General features: G+C 39.9%; 1 protein-coding gene across 1 annotated transcript in view; it reads right to left on the reverse strand.

The window, feature by feature from the left end:
• The window catches only part of LOC122795920 (microtubule-associated serine/threonine-protein kinase 4-like), an 809,687-nt gene that overhangs the window by 505,660 nt on the left and 283,611 nt on the right, over positions 1 to 20,416 (reverse strand). The gene's annotated exons all lie outside the window — the stretch shown is intronic.

Genomic DNA, 20,416 nt, shown 5'->3' on the forward strand with positions numbered 1-20,416 from the left:
ATGTTCCTTAATCCCCAATGAAACACCAGCCACTGCAATTTAAGAAGTAATAAAATAAACAAATAAATGTGAATCCACAGTAGTTCCAAAAACTTCAGGATCCTACATTTTTTTTCATTCTTCTGATGCACAAACTTGTGTGCAATAAATAGCATACAGTCTTATGTCTAAATGACTGTTTTATTTCTATTTAATTTGTGAACAACATAAGCGGACCGGAGATCCACTGTGGTGACCCCTTAACAGGGAAAAGCCAAAAGATTTAATTTGCGAACAATGGTAGTTTAATACTCTTTAGACAGAGCCAAGACTAGGACCCATACTATACCACACTCAGTCTGGTATGGATTCTTTTTAAATAAATCTTAAGAATGAAATAAGACATGTGGAGCTGCAGTTCATTTTCAGTGTATTTCACAAGATAAAAAAAGTTTTTTTTTTTAAATAAGGGCATTTTATTCACTCAAGTTGTAGATACGGTGCATAAGGATTTAGTACCAAAGAAAAGCAATTAACGCCAAAATGGAAGCAATAAATATACACCCAAAAGGAATGCAAAAAGAATACTGCAGTACGTTTTTGATGCACTCCAATCTGAGTCTCAGGTCAGGCATCTCATGTACGTCTTCAAAAGGACATTTACTAATGCCATCAATGTAGCTGTTCCACGCATTCCAGCTGGTGTGTGAAATCAAAAAGGGGCAAACAGGATATTGATAAAATTCTGTCACAACAATCATGCTATAAAAAGTTCTGTCACTCTTTTAAATGACGTTGTAACCTCTCCCTCCTTTTTTGGGAGTACCAAACAGAATTACATATCAAGTTACTTATTTGTACCACACATCTGACCTCAGTAAACCTCGGTATCTCTCCCTTTTGTCTTTCATTGCTTACTACTGTACTTAAGGTATGACAAGGTATGTATTAAAGCACTATAACGTTTAAGAAACAAGGCAGCCAACACACAAATGTTCTTATGCTCCTGAAAAATGTATTAAAACTGTTTACTCCCATTCGATTCTCGGCTTGGGTTGGGAGTGCCTTCTGTGTGGAGTCTGCATGTCCTCCCCGCGGTCGAGTGAGCGTTTGAAAGACATGCATTGAATGGGCGTGCCTTCATTGAAGGTTGGACATCTGGCTGGCAAATCGACACCATAAAAACCAACTGCCAATCATTAGTGGACCAGAGTTCTGCTGTGGCGACCCCTAACCAGGAAAAGCCGAAAGACAAACAACAACAACAACAACTGCACTTGTAAAATGTCTGAAAGCACATTTTTGTAGCACAAAACGAATACACAATATTTGGCAATGCAGACACACAGACCTCGAACTGGAGACCTGTTTTATGTAATGTAAATGATAACTTTCCCTACCATTTTACAAATACTGTAGTCCTCATTATAAGTGGTCTATGTTTATGTTTCTACTGTATGATTGTTTCCTATAATGTATTGTGCATGTTGGCCTTTTCTCTCCTGGCCTCCAAGGAAAAGGGGCATACATGATGATCTAGTTGGAGTAGCCCTATAAACAAATGTTAAATAAATGACAATTTTCATTTATATGGGCCTTTGTTTAGACCACCTTCCTTCTTCCTGCTGCAGTACCTGGCAAAGTCTCTCTCTTTTTCTCCTTCTCTCTATGAGCCCCCCCCCCCCCCCAGTCTTACCCTCTCTGTCCTGCTTTGTTTCCTGTCCTTTCTATTTACTTATATTTCCTATTTCATCTTCCCCTTATTATTACATGTTTTAATAACTGCAGATATACAGACTTTTTGTCTATGTGACGGCTGTTGTGATGGTTCGGATGTTCTTGGTAGCCTGGCAAAGCTTTTATGAGATGCTGAGAAACAGCTGTTCTGAATTCTATCACCAGTTTTATTTGTCTTCACTTCACAACAAAGGTTGTCATAAAATATAATTAAGTGGTCATTTATTCACAAACAACTGTCCTGTATCACTTCTAAGGTACTTTTTCACCACTTAAGTATGCCAGCTCTAAGACTTGTACATACCCTAAATAGTTCTGGTATTAGTTATATAAACCTCACTCTTTGAAGGACACTTTGAATAACTATATTTGGACATGAATAATGAAAAACTGTGTTGGTTAACACGTGCCATGATTTAACCCCAGTCATTAACAATTCATCCCTCAATTTCCTGGTAAGAATAAATAAGAAATAATGACTTATTAATCTGCTGCCAAACTTCTGTTCAAGATGGACCAGCTAATCAGAATGCTTTTAAATATGTATCAAACTCCAGTGTCCTGGTAAAGCTTTGCACTTTGAAATATACCCACTGATCTTCGTAGAATAAAACCTGCCAGCCTAAACATCAGAAGCCCATCGATCAACATCTTTGAATTACCAGCTTTGGTTTTACTAACATCCACTGTACATTTTGGCTATAATAATAATGTTGTTTAATCCTCAGAGCAGTGACCTCTGAGAAATAGCATATCATGAGGGTGAACGGTCAATAAAAAATGGGAGGGAGGTTTTAAGCTTAGTATAACATGGTGATGGCTTCCACAATGAGGTAACTACATCCTTCACAATCCTGTTTAGCCTATCTTTGAATACTCTCCCGAACTCCAAGAAATTAGAAGGGCAAAGAGAGATTTGTATGCATTTGACTAGAAGCTTTCTATTCAGCCATGAATATGTTCTTGAGAAATATATTAAAACTGCTTACTGCACTTGTAAAATTGCTGAAAGCACATTTTTGTAAGCACAAAACTAATGTTCCGCTTGCATTACTCATTTAAACAGTAAATGGAAGTAAAAGACCTAAAACCAGTAAGTACAAATTCACTGAAGGTCTGGCTGGAAGTCTTTGTAAATGTCCACACTGAATTAGACAGATGGACAGATCTTCCCCAGTACATTAATGAAGCAGGTATAGGCCACTCGGGGGATTCATACCCAACTAGGTAAAAGCAGCAGTTTTCCTTTACAGCATGCATGTTAACTATGCTGAATGATGTGGTGTGAGGAAAAATATTTACAACACAACTTTATGTATAGGATATGTCTGTACTTTTGCACACTAACACTGCCTATTGTTCTTTAACCCGGTTGGAAAGTTTTCACCAGATTATACTCTTCCTTATCCAGACCTTTCAACTGTTCAGATTTTCATGGAATGTCTAGATTTTTGCCTCATATTTTTGGTCTGTTCCTCAAATCTTTTAGTTTTCTGGCAAATGACTAAGGATTGCAGTCATTAAACAATGCTATACATTTGAATTTCAGACTTCATATCCTTCAGAAAATGTATGCTAACACAAATCCTGTTATTCTAGTAACTTTCTAAGTTTGTAAGCACAATATTTAAATCTGTCCATATTCTCGGGCCTTTGTCCCCTCATCATTTCTAGGCTTTGTTGAGATTTCTTACATTAAGAGGTTGGGTGTTATGCCTTATACTCAAATATATGTATATGTATGTATATGGGTGCCTTAAAAATATCGAAGCACCAGATATCGAATTCCACTTCATTGAAACGACTTCACTGAAGCTTCAGTTCATTCAACTCTCGGAACAGTAAAAATTAACTCTGGGAAAAGAATCACTTGGCGACCATGGTGAAACTTGCCCTTTCCCCCACAGCAGTACAATATCAGAATTGGTATATTTAGTTAGGGGTGTGTGGGGGTGAAGCCCCCCCCCCCATTGGAGGGTCTTCTTGTTTTGCTGTTTGTTGTTTTGTCCTGGCAGTCAAGTGGTCCTTTTCTCAGGGTTAATTTATGCTGTTCCAGGAGTTCGATGAACTGAACATTTGGCAAAGTCATGTTGATGAAGTGGGATTCAATAATCTGAAGGGGACCCATGTTTATACATATATAAAGCACTTCAAGTACAGAGTTATTACATTATGCTAAGCCGCTCACTATATTGCGGGTTCCCCACCCGTTTGATCTCTGAAGGTACCCAACTCAGCTTTTGTCAATTGTTCAGTGATACAATATTTCTGGAGTACAGCCCACCTCTATTTTAACAGTCAAGGTCTAGGGTTCATCAGCTACAATAATAATAATCCAGTACAAGGAAGAAGAAGTGAATGGGAACTTTGCAGATCCAGCCACCAGACTACTAAGGACATACCTGATTGGTCCAGCTGTGTTGACAAATTTTCTCAGATAAAAATAAGTAACACATTGACAAAATAATGGAGGCTAGTGTTGGGGCGATAAGCAGAATACTTACCCACCATGGAAAGTTACCTCCTCCTCATACCCCCTGACTGGGAGTTTGAGGGTATTGTGAAGACTAAGATTTATCTCCTCAACTGAGAGGATGTTTTACATTCATGAGAGGTGATGTGGAACTCTAGACTTTTAAAAATATACAAATTATCAAATGATAATGTATGCTTATGATGGACATATTTGCCAACCCAGAGAATGATCCGATCTGCTACCTTTGTCAACAGCTGTTGACCATCTGTTTAGTTGACAAAATTGTGTCTACTAAACAGATGCCAACTAGAGTACCTTTCAAAAGGAGTGGCAGAATATGTGTGTGTGTGTGTGTATATATATATATATATATATATATATATATATATATATATATATATATATATATATATATATATTCACAGGTGTTTACTAGGCTAATGACCACAAGGGCCTTTTTAAGCCTAGCCATGTATCCCAAATCTCTGACAAGTTCTGTTACCCTGGGTAAGTGTAAACATGGACTTAGGCGATAAACCATTTACAGGTGTTTATATATATATATATATATATATATATATATACACACATACATATACACACACACACAGTTCTTAATGCACTAAGTTATTACACTGTATATTATGGTCCTCAATATGTAGCAGAAGTTATTTACCAGTTCAGTCTCTGGAGGCACCCAATTCAGCCCTTGCCTCAACCCTAAAACATACTGAAGAGTAAGAGCTGGTCACTGATCATAACCAATCTGTTAATATGTTTGAGAAATGGATTCAAGAACTTTATCTTCAGAGTGCACCCAGTTCGAAACCAAGTATTGACTGCTAGAAGGCCCACGAGAAGCAAATAAGTCATCAAATCAGTTCCTTTGATATGTAGGGAAACTGTAGTTTTTATACTGTTCTTAAATATATAACTTTTTTTGCCACAAAAAGCACTTGACTTTACAAAATTGTGTGGATTTCCTTCCTACAGTCTGCTTCAGAGGTATCTGTTAACTAGAAGGTGAACCATCTCAAACACATGTATTAGACAAAGCAGAGCATTCTTGAATGCTCTGTGGGCAGTTTTGTTGATCAGAACACTAAGACAAAGAATAAGAGCAAGTCAATGCTTAAAACAGGGTTTTCTGCAAGCTGTGAGTTCAGGGAGGGGCAATGTATGGGATTTTAAAATGTTGAAAGGTACAGATTCTGAAGTAAAGCTGGCGAGAAAGAAAAAACAGTGATGGAAGAACCAACCATGATTTGATACCGAATAGTTACCCTCAATACTGAAATGAGCTAAATTTACTTCTCAGAAACAGTAATGAGACCAAGGATACCACTAGTGCGGTAAGAAAGGGTGCTTGTCATTCATTACTAGCAGACTTCAAGACTTGGTGGGACCAAAAGAAAACAAGGAAAGGTTTATTAGATATAATGGCTGTGCAAATGGCCAGCTGCTCTCACCAGTTAAATTGTCAGAAAGAAACCTTCTTCGTTATTAAAGTGAATGTCGAGAAAGTAAATTAATAATGACCAAACACTGCCACAGACTGGAAAAGCATCCAATCTCTACTGACTTGCAAATAACCCCAGCTGTATGCCCTGCTGCAGATGATGCTGTCCAAAGACACTAAGATGTTTCCTATTTAATCTATCGGTATATCATCACCTCTCATCTCTTGTGTGCTACAAAGATTTCCACCTTCTACTTCATTGTGGCTGTTTCTCAATTATGACAAGATTCCTCCTAAAAGTAAATGGTGGCAGAGAACTTATGGCACCAAAATTTGCCAATACATGTGCATTAAGTACTCTAATTTCTTCTAACTCGGAAAAACTGTAGGTGACAACTGTTATTTATTTATCTCTCTGTTTATCATGAAAAGTCTGACTAGGAAATTCACATTTTCAGTGGAGGCCCAGAGAGAAAAGCTCCATTTGTTTACTTTGCATCATATTTAGTTTCAGTTAAACACAAAGTAGGTACATTTCTATTTATATTGATACACATGCGTAGTTACATTTATATAGTCAAAGATTTTACAGAGGTAGACGTTACTAAAGAGAAAGGCCATGTGTACATAACACACACTGGATCTATTTGATGATAAATGGTTCTGGTTATGAAAATTTTCCTACTTAATATTTAACTGACATAATGCACTAATACAAAATGAAACATTTCAAACACATCCAGGTTTCAAAGCTCAGCACATTAAAAAAAGAAAATATTGGCGGCAATAGAATTACTGTATCAAAAAGCATCACTTGGTTCTTTGTGTTGGTTACTGGCTAGAGGTGCTTTCTTGTGTACCCAGGAATGTCCTTTCTGGGTCCACAGGAGCTTAACTGGCTGCTTAGTTTCTTGCCAATTCTGGTATCTACTAAACTGCTCAAAATGTGCATTCATTGCATGAATGAGATTATATGTGCAACCTGTGATGGAAGGGCATCTCATTCTGGATTAGTTCTCATGCAAATGGTCAGTAAATACCAGGATATGCTATTCCCCCACCCCAAAAATGGGATAAAAAGGATATCATAAAACAAATGAATGGTCAAGTGATAACAAGTCAGCATATAGATACAGCTACATTATGTAGGTAGATAGAGATATATTTTTTACAGTGGACAGTTGTATTAATAAGGTGTTTCTACACATATGGCATGTAGTATTTTAAAGATACTTTACTGTTTGTTTTCCCTGGAAAAACAGCGTGGTATTACTAGGTCAAGTGAAAACGGACTGGCTGAAGCAGCAGCTGCATTTAGGTGAATCAATCAAATGTTGTGATGCTTGGGCTCAGAACAGTTTGTGGTCAGAGGACCCTTGATAGGAGATTGTAATAAGCGGCATTTGTCTTGTGCTTTGACTATGTCACTAGAGTGGAGTTCTGCAATGTCTGTTTTTACTGACAACTGTCTTTTCTCAGAAACCATACACAACACTGTCCTTACTACAAAAGGCTTCTGCATGTTTCTCTATTCTGGGAAAGCTGAATTGGTATAAAGGAATTATTATAATAATTCTTAAAGTTACATTAGGAGAGTCACAGTGAGCTATCTTACTGCTATCTTGTGTCTTATTTAAGGAGATTGTGCCAAAAAAAAATCATGCAAGAACTGTCACATAGCTAAGTACCCTGTCAACACAGAGCTGAAGGTTAGGAGGTTTGCTGCGTTCCAGATGGCTGCTGCAGCATGTACATGCACAGTGAGGCCACAAATGTCTTAGGCATGCAAAATAGTTTCCACTGTGAACCCAGTGCTCACATATAAGTGATGCATCAATGAAATGACTTAATTATTTAAACATAAAGTGAGGGGGATAAGATCACCCAATTCTGCATCATCAAGTCCCCCCCAGCGCACATACACAGTGACAGGAAAATGCCTGCAAAGTTAGGTCTTTGAGCCATAAAAGGACACTACAGATACATGTCAAATGTAATACAAATACACGGTGACTATTGTAAGTGCATGACACCATATTGGCAAGAACTATTTATAGCAACCAACAAGTCCAACTTGCCGCAGCAGCTAAAGCTTCCTTATGATCCTATCAGCACAGCAAAGTTATACCAGTAAATGAGTCATACAGGTTCTGGGTAACAAACATGGACTATATATTCTGTTCTCTTATAGTAGTACAAAGTGATATTAAGGAACTACGAAAATACACTGCTATATATGTTTTGTTTCTAAAAATGTAATGCATTACTGAATTAAAGAATACACTATTTATAACAAAGTAAAAGAATGCAGACTAAAGAAAACAATTTCCTAATCTTCTGATATTTGTCCTGTACTTTTTTCCTAAGCTATGTTACCAGTTTTTGCACTAAATGATTTTTTTGTGATCAAGTACCATGTCACATTTGCATTATTTTACTTGGACCGATACTATACTAAGTGGTTGTATTACTACCTGGAATTTACTTTATGTACTATTTCAGCAATATGCCATATCTATTCAGCAATACTTAATTGCCATTTGCCCCATTGAGCTACAACTTTTCTTTGCTGCTCTGCATGGCAGATTCTACTGTACACTCACAGAGCACAATACATTTGTTTCCCTGTTTACTTGCTTAAGAAGTGAAGAAATCTGATTTCATCTAGGATTACTATCAGAATGAGTATTTCACTTTTTTAATGATTTGACTTGAAGCAGTGCACCTATTTATCAGCATACAATCAGGCTTTCTTTCTCTCTCTATTCAGGGACAGCAAAAACCTTAGTCTGGTAAAGTAACACACTTGGAACCATAGTGTCTTGGAAGCAGAGAGCGAGGGAATTGAGCCTTGGACTACAAGATGAACCTTCTTCTCATTTCACAGCCTAACCCTCCTACACATAAATTATGTTAATATTACACTGTACCTGACGTTTCCATGCAAGTGGTTTTAATGAGCTGGGAGTCATGCGCCCAATTAAGAATTGGTACTTATTTGTCACTATGCCTTATGCTGGATAAGAAACCTGAAGGACAACAATTTATTGTTTAGGTCTGAAAACACAACCTGTTTTATTTTGATTTGTTTAAAAAAGTGTGGTTAATAAATATCAACATCTTCACTACTCACATTTGTTTTGAGTCACTTTACAACAGTACCTGGTTGAACGGACCGGTTTCAGTAGTTCTTGTACTACCTTTAAGAAGAAAAACAAGGTAGCTGAAGGAGTCACACAGTCGCTGTGAAAGTCAAATGGGGGGGTCTTGAAAATCAAATGAAACTTTCTGGGTAGTTAATGGCCACTGACACAACATCAAAAGAGAACATCCAAACATTCTGCTTCAAATGGGTGTGGGGGCAGGCATACCTGTCAGCCATGAAGTCCAAGACACAAAGATGAGAAGGGAATCCATAGCAATGGTCAAGTACAAAGAACAAGATTCTTAGTTAGAATGCCTCATGCTGGGACATAGTCTGCTTATCTGCATGGTTAGAACAAGCCAAAATGGTGTAAAAATCTACATTAATCATGGAGTAACTAAGACTTATGTCAAACACATCTGCGATACATGAGGGGCAGGCCACCTAAAACTAAATGCCCATGGGAGGGAAAAGTGCTTCATCCATATGGATAACCTCTTATATTTAGTAGAAAATCTACATTAATCATGGAGTAACTAAGGCTTATGTCAAACACATCTGCGATACATGAGGGTCAGGCCACCTAAAACCAAATGTCCATGGGAGGGAAAAGTGCTTCATCCATATGGATAACCTCTTATATTTATCTACTAAATATAAGAGGTTATCCATATGGATGAAGCACTTTTCCCTCCCATGAGCATTTAGTTTTGAGGTTATCCATATGGATGAAGCACTTTTCCCTCCCATGGGCATTTAGTTTTAGGTGGGCTGACCCTCATGTATCGCAGATGTGTTTGACATAAGTCTTAGTTACTCCATGATTAATGTAAATTTTTACACCATTTTGGCTTATTCTAACCATGCAGATAAGCAGACTATGTGTCTATATATATATATATATATATATATATATATATATATATATACATACTGCGGTGGTGGTGCTGCGGTAGCGTTGTTGCCTCACAGTTAGATGTTGCCTGTTCGATTCTCAGTTAGACCGTCTTCTGTGTGGCGACATGCGTGAACGGGCTTTCCTTCATTGAAGATTGTGCGTTAGGCCTGGCAAGCCAGCACATAAAACTCTACTGCCAATCATTATCGGACCGGAGTTCCGCTGTGGCGACCCCTAACCGGGAATATATATATATATATATATATATATATATATATATATATATATATATATATATATATATATCTGCTGAGGAGAATGCTTTTTACAGACTCAACTATCTGAAATAACTCCATCAAAAGATTTACAGGAATCACAGAATCTCAACAGGATGCCAAGCCAGAAGGTGGAAATGGCTGTCATCTGCAAATGGATGGACATTTTGGTTAGTATTAGGACTGCCAACTACTGCCACTAACCAAAGGGCATGAAACTACATCTTTCTTGACTAACTAAGGTAGAAAATGAATGAGTTTTGATCTTTCTTCTCTGAATCCAGGGTCCAAGGACACAATCATGAGGAAAATATGGGAAAGCATACAGGAATCTATGACATAATGAGGAAAGTAGAAAACATCCACTACCAGCTTGCACTGGAGACCTAAATCTGTACCAACAAATACACAAGATTCATTGGAAGGATAAGTTTCTAACTCAACGTATTCTTAGAATATGGAATAAGTTACCACTACAGGTCAAATAAAGTACAACCTCAGCTACCTTTAAGGCTAATCTTTATGACTGGATGCGCAGGCACAAATTTACACCAGGGTTATCATGTACGTCCCTGCTCAGTTTGGGAGGTGAGCACTATTTAGTACTTAAAAAGGGTGACAAGAACTTTTACATTTATCTGTTTGAAAGTGTATACGGCTAGGTATCGTATGGTCTCTGTGATCACTTACCTAATATGGTCCTATGTTCCTGTATTTTCCCATGTTCATGACTCATGCATGCTCTGCAGTACTAAACAGAATGGAAAAGTAATGCATTCTTAAGTATGAAGAACAGGTCATATTTGGGATGCCTTATTCCAGGGAGATCTTTACAAAGCAGTACTATTTTTTGTTTTTCTTCAACTCCAGGGCAGGAAAAATTGTAGCCGAAAGATTAGGACAAGCACATTTAGTTTCTCAGGATGTGAACTGTTACAAGGATATAAGAGAAGTACAGTTTGTTCCACAAGTTGTGAAATGGTGCAAGGGTAATGTCCTGGTTACTTCCTACTGCCAGAGCTGTATAACCTTCTCTGTACAGGTAAAAATGCATTTCTTCGCGTTCTTTCATGCACCAAACCATCACCTTTCTGCACAGGTCAGAATGTACTCCTTTCTGTTCTTTCACATACCTCACCATATCCTGCTGGAGCAGGAAAGACTCAAGTTTTAACACCCTTTCCAGAGTCTGTACGGCAAGCCATACCACCCACAACATTAACAGGCTTATAGGTTCATAGGTGTTTACTAGGCTAACGCCCACAAGGGCCTTTTTAAGTCTAGCTATGCATGACCACAAGAGCTTGTCTGCATCCTCTTCTATTAGGGGGATAAGCTTGTCCTGCACTAAGATACATCCCCGATGAGCTCCCCAACTGCCAGTGAGGGATCTGTCATCATTCTCTCTGATGGACTTGAATGCAAGTGGGGGAACTCTGCCTTGACAATGATAAGTAAAGTCTACCACTCCAAAGTCTTGTACCAGGGGTCTGACCTCAACAGAGTTTACATAATATTGTGATGCCTCTGCAACTACTTGTTCTTCATTATCCAGTCAAGTACCAGTATTTACAGACAGGCAAACAGTTGGATGTCATGAGGCACAAGGGTATCTGAACTTCAAACCGCCTCTGTATTCTTCAGCAAGAGGTCAATGCCATGGCCATTCAGGCTCCCTCATTGAGCAGGAGCAATTGACAGTGAAATCTATCCAATTACACCTCAGTAAAAGGATTCCATAATCTTTGGGTGGAGAAGGTACCTTCCAGTTTTCTGTTACTCAAAGGGTCTGAAGCCATTGAAGGACCCAGATTGAAGGCTTCTAACCAAAAGTTACTAGAAAGAGACACTAGAATCAGTCATCTAAACATAAGTAAATAATTGTCTTGAATTGTTTCACCTACCGTTCCAGACAGCATCACCTTGCACTGAAAACGTGGCTGAACCAAAGTGAACTAAGGTGCCTGCCATGGGGCTCCCAGACAGTGATGTTCCAGAAGACAATAACCATGTGCAAAAAAAAGTTCCCTATCAAAAGTATAAGATTCAATATTCACAGTCCCAACAATTTGAAAACTATAAGAAAGAGTGAACTATGAAACACAGAGTTATACTTTTGAAGATGTGTTGCAGGGCTGAAGCCCTCCTTCCACCTCTGACATGAGAGGCTGTGTTCCCCACACTCCTGAGATGTACGTTTGTGTGTTTATTCACACACACACACACACACACACACACACACACATGTATTTTATACATACATATATATATATATATATATATATATATATATATATATATATATATATATATATATATACACATATATTTACTATCAGAATATAGAATGTAGGTTCAGCGATTTGATGAACATGAAAATGCCGAACAGCAGTTGGCCGATTTCTGTGTTGCCGAACGTTATGAGAGTGAAAGTACATAGCAAATGCAACTGTGCATTCGCTAATATGGGTAAAGATCGTGGTACAATGCAGATTGGGAAATTCTGCCCTGCAAAAACATAGATTGCAGTAAAGGAGTTACACTTATCTGTGCTCCTATATGGACTTCATGTTCAATATTCAATGAAAATGTCAAATCTGCTGAATTCGTCATCAGATTTGACATTTTCACCAATTTAATATGCAAGCATTAGACCAGATTTGACATTTTCACCAATTTAATATGCAAGCATTAGACCTTGCATTTCGATGTTAACTTCACTTTTTTTACACTTCGACATTTTGATAGTAAACCATATATATATATATATGCAAAAATGCATACATCATATGTATATATATATATATATATATATATATATATATATATATAGGTTCATAGGTTCATACTAGGCTATCTGCCCAAGGGCATTTATAAGCCTAGCCCATAGTTATGTGGCTTTCGCCACCCCTTTAGTTTGAATAAAAACTATGCCTATCATTTTTCTGTGCCTCTGTCAAGCAGTGACACTGAAGTAATCCCTGGGGTATATCTGCGATCTCCCATCCATTGGTCAAGATTCCTCTTGAACAAGGCCAATGAGGTGCTCTGCCTCACATGTACCGGGATTTTGTTCCACAGCATAGGGAGTCTCTGGGTGATGAATCTGTCCCTCCAGCACGTTCTATTTATAACCGTGTCAAGGTTTAAGTCTCCCGCCCTTGTGGTTCTGAGGGATCTAGATTTTTTGAGGTGAAGCATATTCATCAAATCTGGGTTTGACATGGCCTTATATGTCAGGCACAGGTCACCTCTGAGCAAGCGGTATGAGACTGAATAGAGCTGGAGTTCTTTCAGTCGGGCAGCATAAGACATATTTTGAGACCCTTTATCCTTTTGGTGAGGAACTTTTGGGGCCTTTCAAGCTGCAGCAGGTGTCTGGTCAGATACATTCCGAACGGGGCATTGTACTCAATCATAGGTCTAATGAGTGATGAGTACAGGGGAACGATGACCTCCTTGATCTAGATGTGAATCCCTTCATGATCAGGTGGGCGATATAGAAGGTTTTCCTAACTACTTTAGCAACATGAGTGTCAAACAAAAGGCTACTGTCAACTTGGGTCCCCAGATCCCTGATGACTTTTTCTGTGCTCAGTGGATTGCCACCTATATGGTAGCTAGGGGTAACCTTGTTTTTCCCGAAGGGTATGACTATGCATTTTTGGCGTTTAACTTCAGGCCATGGCTCTGGCACCAGTTATCCGTTTCTGTGAGGCCCTTCTGGAGGATATCTGTGTCAGATGTATTTTCGACTATGGCGCCCAGTTTGCAGTCACCTGCAAACTTTGTCAGCCATAACCCTCCTGTGTTTGCTTGTACTTCAGAAAAGTAGATGCCGAACAAGAGTGGACCCAGGACTGAGCCCTGTGGGACACCACTTGTGACAGGCTTTGAGTCTGACATGGCTCCAGCAACTCTGACCCTGTGGGTTCTGTCACTTAGCCAGTTTGCAACCCATCTTGTGATGTATGGGTTTACATTCAAGCTGATGAGTTTTTGATGATACCTGAGTGGGGTATTGTGTGAAGGCCTTTGCCAGGTCGAGGTAGGCTGTATGGACTGCCTTTCCTCATCAATGGCCTTGGTGACTGTCTCGAAAAAGTCAACCAAGTTTAAGAGGCAGGATCTGCCTTTGACAAAGCCAAACTGGGTTGGATCCAAAGTCTGCAAGTTCCCTATGTCTTTATTTATGAGTTCCATTATGATCCTCTCCATGGCTTTGCAGATAAGGCTGTCAAGCTAATGGGGCGGTAATTTCCAGGGTCTGTGGAGGCACCGCCCTTATGAAGTGGGACCACAGTCACCGTGCGCCACTCCTTGGGTACGTATCCTGAGGTGAGGCTAAGATTAAACAGCTGTCCTAACTGTGGGTTTAATTCCTCGTTGAGTTCATGAAGCACACAGCCGGGGACACCATCCGGTCCCATGGATGCTGTGTTTTTTGCCTTAGTGAGGGCAGTTCTCACCTGGGCGTTGGAGATGTTTGGGGGCTACAATCCTCTGGAATAGATATCTCTCCTTTTGGGGGGGGGGGAGTTTGCACTGAACCTGTCAGCCAGTATGTTAGCAATGTGTCTAGGTTCAGTAATTTTCACATCATTTTGAACTAATTCTGAGCATATCTGGGAGTTTCCTCCTAGATTTCTAACATAGCTAAAGAAGGCTTTATGATTGTCTTTAGAGTCCTTGGCGATTTTTCTCTCAAAATTTGCCTTGGATGATTTTATGAGAGCTCTTAGTTTTTTACTTATAATGATCAAAGGTGTCTTACCTTTCAAGGATTTTGCTCTATCTTGTAGTAGCTTCCTTCTTTTGTTGTAGAGCTTGTTTATGGCTGGGGTCCACCAGACTGGACGCTTGCCTTTGGTACAGAGAGTCTTAGTTTTGTTTGGGATTGCCTGATCCATGCAGTCCTGTAGGTGCTGGTAGAAGGCATTTGTAAGTGATTCAGCGGTTTGAGTAATGTTTACCACTGACTCAGGGGCCTTAAAGGAGACCACACTAGTTTTTAGAAGTGTGAAATCGGCTTTTGAGAAGTTTTTCACTGTGGTCTTTTTGTTTCAGGTGGGGGCGGGATGAGGACTTCCAGCGAGATTAGTTTATGATCTGATCTCACCAGTGAGGGGTATACTTCCGGTGTTGAACATTTTGATCCCATGTTCGTGATGATGAGATCAAGTATGTTTTCTCCTCTTGTGGGGATGGTGACTAGTTGTTCCATGGCATTTGAGTTTATGAACTCCAGGAATCTTTGGGTTAGAGTGTTCGGGCTTGAGTAGTGTTCCCAGTCTATATTAGGGTAGTTGAAGTCACCTAGTATGATGGTGTTTGGAGATACATTTATCCCCTCCAATGTTTTCAGGAAGGCCATGTGAGGTTCCTGAGTTTGAGAGTGTGGCCTGTAACATGCTACAAATTGCAGAGCAGTCTTGCCTATGGTTAATTGCACCTGGATGGTCTCCGATGCATCGTGCGATGCAACCAAACTTGAGGTGTGGGTGTCCTTTATGAATATGGACACCCCCCCTCCTTTCTTGGTGTTGTCCAGATTTTGGGGCCGGAACGCATGATATGAGGTGAAACCTGTTAGTGCTGGGGTGCTCTCAGGAGCCTTGAACCAGGTTTCTGTCACAGCACAGACATCGATGTTCTCCATATTGAGAAGGGCCTCGAGTGTGTGCATCTTGAGATTGAGACTTCTGGCATTGAGCAGCATTACCCTTAGTTTTTCCTTTTGGTGTTCTAGGGTGGTAGGTTTAGAATTTGAGCCTTGCCTAAAAAGGCACTATGGGGTGGCAAGAGCCTTTGCCAATATCCGGAAGCCCAGGGTGACAGGTGCAAGCCGTCCCTTCAAAGCAGCGTGGCTTGTCCAGCATGTCATCCCAGGCAGACAGACATTGGATCCCCTTTGAATGACACCAGAATTTAAGCCAATTATTAAAGCTGATCATCTTATCACTGTATTGTGGCATCATTCTAGGTGAAGGTAGGATACTGCTCAAGGTCAGGGTCATACCTGCCTGGGCTACATAATCAGAGAGCTCCTCGATGTCCCTTTTCATGTAGTCCAAGGAGGTACGTCTCAGGTCGTTGACACCAGCGTGGACAATGACTGAGTCATACTTGTACCTGCTGTTGAGAGACCTGAGTGCTTGCGTTATGTGGCGGATTCTAGCGCCCGACAGGCAGCTTACTGTGACCTTCTCCTTACTCAGTCTGGTGAGCGGGACGTCAGTGTGTCTATGGAATCACCAATGACAAGTGTGTCTGGCATTTTGTTTGGCCTTAAGGGCTGTGACTGTTTGACACTCTGACTGTGTGGTCTATGTGTTGCATGTGTTGGGTCGTGAGGTGGTAGTTGTTTGGGTGTCTGCTTTGGTGGCCTCTGCTGTTTTGGTAAATTTTTGATCAGAGCCTCCGAGTATGTCTTTGTGAGAGTATGTGTATGATTTGAAGTTGTGATGGTACCATGTGTGACTGGGTATGTATTGTGTGTGGTTACCTTCTCCTCCTGTCTGGTCTTGCCAGTCCTATGTTGAGAGAGCTCAGCCTCCAGTTTGGCCGTATAGTTGCATCTCTCGCATGTATTTACCTACAGGTAAAATATAGAGAGAGAGAGAGAGACAGACAGAGGTCTATTGGGTGGATGCAAAATCCTAAGTCTTACCAAAGGAAGGCCTAAGAAGGAGGGAAAGCTATACTGCAAGGTGGTCTTATACCTCTTTTTGTGCCTTTGTACTAGCAACCTTATCCTCTAAAAATCACTGCAAAGTGATTCAGAGATTGAAGTTGCTCACTATTCTCAAGCTAGTTTCAAAAGTGGATGGCCTGCACTCACCTAGTGGCTGACCCTTTATAAAGATGGAGATGCGAAATGGAAGCACTACTTGGCAGCGAGATGCATGAGCAGGATATTTGGTAGAATGATAGGCGATTCTATTCCCTAAACATGCAATTTTAAAGCCACTTGAAAACATATCATCATGTAACAAAGATTGCTACAATACCCAAGGTCCATCAACTGTAAGAATGGCAGAAGACACTCAAGTCTCACCTTTAATGCTGGGCCTCAAGAAAAAGTGAGAAGAGAAGCGAAAGCTGCTTTGTGCTCAACTTTGACCACATCACCAGTACCACTGGACTTAAGAGGCCACCTACAGTGGGGATGCCATGCTTGAGCCCCAAGGAGTCTCTCTTCGACCATTTTATGTCATCTGCTAAAGACCTTCTGAATGCCAACACTTCTGTAGCTGTGAGAGAGCTTGTGAAGGTCAAAGGGGTAGTAATGGCCTGGGTGGAGGACTTAATGGTGATGTGGGCCTGTGCGTGACCTTTTCCCTTACTTTCTTTCCTAATTCTAGCAAAAGTCTAGGAATGAAAAAGAGACCCTGCAGCCAAATTCTGTAGAGGCTACTCTCCGGTAGAAAGACTACCTTTCGAGTTGTGAGATAAGCTTCAATTGTCTAGCACCTTCTTCTTTGGGTAGTTGGATTAAAATGCTATCATCTGAAATGGCGCTTAACAATATGGTCCTTCCTTAGAAAACACAGACAGCAATGATGTGGGTTCTAACAACACATTTAGGTTACATGTAGGCAGCGAATGATTGAAATACTGACATTTGCATGTGTAAAGATTAAAGCTCATTTGGTGGAAATCAACATTTGTTTTAGTTCAGGAATCACACAATCTGAGCAAAAAGATCTGACCTTTCCCTCTGCATGTGTCACCTCAAAGATATCGGGGGTGTAGAGCATAGCCTCCCTGCATCCAAGGGTGAAGTGGGGCTTGTCCTGTCCAAATGATTTCATGTTTTCTTCTTCCTCCAGTTTCTCAGTATTCAGAGGGTTGAGCTTTTGTTTTCTATTTATGTAAGCATTCAGGTTTTGGTCCTTGACTGAATGGAGTTAAAAACTACAAGACACATCAATCAACAGCTAAAGAAGCACATGCCTCTGAAAGCAGGAAAATGCAAGGATTTATTGTCCAGTGAAGGCCCTCAGAAGAAGAAATCCCCACCATTACATACTATACAGGGGCCTTCTGCAAATATTGAGGAATGAAAAGGTACATCCTCAGTGTCTCACACTTTCAAGCAATTTAATCTCCACTGTTATGTCATGGAGGACAGAGGACAATTTTGAAGGACACAGGGACAGATGGGAAGTATGAATTTTTTTTTTCTTGAAAGCATAGTGGGAAGATAACTGCACTTAAAGCTTCATTTTCTCAACAGAATATAAAGAAATGCAGCCGTTCATTTTCCTGTTGATACAGTGTGGCATTTCTTAGCAATGGACCATGAATTCATCACAGCACGCTGTATTAATTTTCCAAACAATCGACTCAAATTCATCTCATGTACTCATTTTCCTAACAATGGATTGTAAAGTCAGTTCAAGTTGTTTTAATTTTCTTTACAGTAGACTGCAGTTCTCTTCACTCTCCTATCATAGGACTGGAAATTTGACAGGAAATCTACAGTTTATTTTCCTGATGGTGGATGCAGAAATGAATCGGTGATATAAGCTACTGCATTTTTTTAGTGGTAGGGGAATTGCACTCCAGTAAGTGCTCCATTTTTCTAACATATCATTTTGAATTCTGTTAGCAGTGTAATTTATATGCTCCTAATAATGGACTTGGAATTCAGCCAATGGAGTAAAGTTAATTTTTTTAGCCTGGTAATTTAGTTGAGGATGAGTTTCTTTAATTACAGTTTAAGAATTCAGCTGGTGATATAAACTTCATTTTCCTAACAGACTAAGTAAATTAGGGAATTCAGCTGTGATATTGCAACTGTTTTTCTTATTATTTTTTTTAAGTTAGTTACGATGTGAAATTCTCACAAATTAAAGGAGATTCATCTGGTGTATATGGTTTGGCTAACGCACAAACTGGCTGCACCACTAGTAAGGCAAGACTCACCTGTAAAACGAACAGGTGGGAAAATACCGCCAGAAATAAAGGTTGTTTACTAAAATAGAATTATGCTTTCTTCAGTTGCCAAATTACCTGACCAGGGGAGCAGGCAACACCATCATTTCCTGGGTAAAAGGGAAATAAATACAATATTTAAAGAAAACACTTGTCAGCTCCATGGCTTAGAGTGATAAAAAACTGACATCTGATAGAGCTAACCTTGGCATGATTAATGGCCCAGGTAATAGAGGAAATAACATGCAGTAGGGAGGTGAAAGTTCAGCGGCAAGTTTTTGCTTGTCAACCTTGAGGGAAAAGGAGCAGCAGATCGTCCATTACAGAGAACAATGGTAAAAGTGCTTGCCAATATGGCATACAGCAGGGAAAATTTGGATCGCTTGTTTGGGTGCTTTTAATACAGAAGATTCCACATGGACCAGCTTGTGCTTCCCTACTTTCATTAGTTATACTTTGGAAAGTTTTAAAGAAAGCATTTCTGCCACATGTTATCAGTTTAGATATTCACAGTATGATGTTTTTAATAGGTGCCTGAACTCTAGAGAATCTTAGATTTTCCACACAGAGAAGTTTCCTCATTATTTGTTTTTGGGCCCAGTATACTGCCGTTCTGGGTTTGTGAGGCTTACAGGGACACCACAGAGACTGTTTGTTTTTATTACATGCAATAAAGCACACATGCGCTATGGTGCATTTTTTAATCATTCTTCTCCCTGGCTGTCTTGGTCATCAGTTCCCTCATAGCAAGGTTTTTACTTAGCTCTAATATCCCCCCTGTAGATGCTTGGCTCATAGAGTTGAAAGTGGATGTGCAATGGGCTGACCATGCTCCCTTCATTTCTGCTAAGGATGTTGTCAGAAAACAGCTATATCCCCTTCCTTTGAACATGGGAAGTGGTTTCCCCTGAACTCCAGTGGAGAAATCAGTTTCCTATGTATTCAGCGAGCACCTGAAAACCCTCCCTTCCCTTCAATGAAGTGTGAGAGACAAGTCCCTTCATAAATGTCCCTCTCTGTCAGTCCTACAGGGTTCATCTGCTATTCAAATTCCCAGACACCTAGCTTGCAGTAAGGGGGGGGGGTCCATCCCTCTGTGCCATAAAGTCAGATTAAGGTGCAAGCATTAGACAAGTCACAGCTGTGGCAAGACATTGCTAAACACATAAATGAAAACCTTACTTCCATGACAAATGATGCCACTCTCAGTACTGAAATCTTGGTCCCAGGAAGAGAGCAGGCAGTTGGGCCTTCACTACTAGGAGTAACGAATCGGTCAGATGGGGCAGCTGAGGAAGAGCACAGATGGGCATGTGGGGCCTTGCCACCAAGAAATTAAAACAACAAGAGAATGCTTAAACACTAATGTAGTGACACTGACTCCACCTGAATTTAAAAAAAAATAATAAAACTGCCACACTCAGGCATTTGCGCATGACACAGTCAATCTAGAATACTGCTGGAATGCCATCTTAGACTGGATGACTCTGAATCAACAAACTCAAAC

Source organism: Protopterus annectens, chromosome 2.part2 (assembly GCF_019279795.1).
Source record: "Protopterus annectens isolate FY-2018-M chromosome 2.part2, PAN1.0, whole genome shotgun sequence".
Classification (NCBI taxonomy): Eukaryota; Metazoa; Chordata; order Ceratodontiformes; family Protopteridae; genus Protopterus; species Protopterus annectens.